The sequence below is a fragment of the Vigna unguiculata genome, unplaced genomic scaffold, assembly GCF_004118075.2.
Source record: "Vigna unguiculata cultivar IT97K-499-35 unplaced genomic scaffold, ASM411807v1 contig_480, whole genome shotgun sequence".
Taxonomy (NCBI): domain Eukaryota; kingdom Viridiplantae; phylum Streptophyta; class Magnoliopsida; order Fabales; family Fabaceae; genus Vigna; species Vigna unguiculata.
Genome location: NW_021011194.1, coordinates 3,133 through 5,087, shown reverse-complemented (window position 1 = coordinate 5,087; position 1,955 = coordinate 3,133). Strand labels below are relative to the sequence as shown.

At 34.9% G+C, this 1,955-nt stretch overlaps 1 pseudogene; it reads left to right on the top strand.

Moving 5' to 3' along the window:
- Positions 1 to 519: 519 nt before the first annotated feature.
- Positions 520 to 1,583, top strand: LOC114172056 (annotated as a pseudogene).
- Positions 1,584 to 1,955: the final 372 nt, after the last annotated feature.

Here is a 1,955-nt window from a genome sequence, read left to right as displayed (position 1 = left end):
GATTTTTAACGTGGAAAACCCTCAATCAAGGGTAAAAACCACGAGTCGTCCAGACCAAAGAAATAGCTTCACTATGATCAACAAGAGTACAAAAGAGTCTCAATCAATAACACAAATTAGTGCCAACACCCAACCAATCAACAAGCAACAAAGCTTTCAAATAGAGAAGAACAAGAGAGGAAAACCTCTAAAAATCACTACTGCCGTGCGAAATTAATATCTCCCAACTGAGACCTCGTATCAAAGATCCGACCGGTCAGAATGAAGAGCAATGAGTTCCGAACCTGCTGTAAAAATTTCAGCCCGATCCAACGGTGAACGAATCCGCAGCGCTGATTCTACTGTGACAGCTCTGTGAAAAACGTGAACAGAATTTTCCCTCTACCTCTCCCTCTATTGTTAGGGCTTTCAGTGTGTTCTGACTCTATTGTTCTGCCTCTCTCTTTATTTTATAGCCTCCTCTCCACTAGGTTAAGTGAGACATGGGCTTCTCAAGTTTTGGGCCTTTTCTCCACATAGGAAGGGAGTCCAATACCCAACAGTTTGCATGACTTGATACTACTGGAAAATCAACTTCCATTCTTTGTTCTTGAACAACTTTACAACCTCACTGGTATGAATGAGAAATTACTCGACATTACTTTCGACTATTTTGAGAGCGGAAACGTGTGTCCAATAGAGAGTCCAAAACACTTCACTGATTTGATAAGATCTTCTATAATATCATCATCAGAGCTTGGTCTTGGAAAACCCGAAGAAGGCAAAGAAGTTAATCATGTATACAGTGCAAGTCAACTAATGGAGGCAGGTGTTAAGTTCAAGATCAGTCCAAATAAAAGCTTACTTGACTTGAGCTATTCTAAACGTGATGGAGCATTGAGCATGCCAATCTTGAATATAGATGACATTACAGAAGTTTTGTTCAAGAATATGATGGTATATGAACAATGCCACCCTTCTGCTGGAGACATCATTAGACAATATGTAGAAATTCTTGATTTTCTTATCAATACTGAAAAAGATGTGGACATACTTGTTAACAAGAAAATTATTGTCAATTTGACGGTGATGCTAATAAAGTGGTTACAGTGATTAATAATCTCACCTCAAATATTCCTACGCCAGAATTCAATTCACACTATTTCTCCATCTGCAATAGTTTGAATGAATTCTATGATAATCCTCGAAACAAGTATAAGGCTATCTTCATACATGAGTACTTCAACACTCCTTGGAAAATAGCATCTACAATTGCTGCAATTGTGCTACTTTTGCTCACCTTTTCAGACCGTGTGTTCAATCCTCTCACTATTTTAGGGTAAGAAATTATGATATATTAATACTTAACTACTGTTATGAAATGAGTTACAACTTATAAAATTAGTTATGTTAAATGTGCAGGTAATTAATGAGATATGGTTGTTAAATCAGGAACAAGAACGTCAGTTAAGAGAAGAAGACGTCGATCCTTGTATCTGATTGTCTAAGTTGTATTTGTAAGAGAATCTTGTAACATTATTCACTTTGTTGTTCCTTTTCTTTCCACAAAACAAAGATTCAACTTTATATTCTAATTTTTCTACTTTGTGCTTAACTTATTTACCTTTTATCCACTACGAACTTTACTACAGCTCTTAGATGATTGTAAATATTTTTAACCTTACAAATACATCTTCGCTTTGTCTTAATTATTCAAATATTATATTATTATTTTGATCATATCAGTAATTAAGAGTAATAAAATGTATGTATAAAGATACTTGTGAAGTGGTAATCGGAGATGATTGGTACATACGATTTCTAGCTGGCGTTTTCATTGAGATGTTTTTGGTACACATGTTTAGTGGCTGACTTTTCATGTCAACTATGTGTTTAGAAGTTTCTCTACAAACACTAAAAAAACTATAATATTTGTGGTGGTTAAAATTGTAAATTTAGTGTTTAAAAATAGTCAT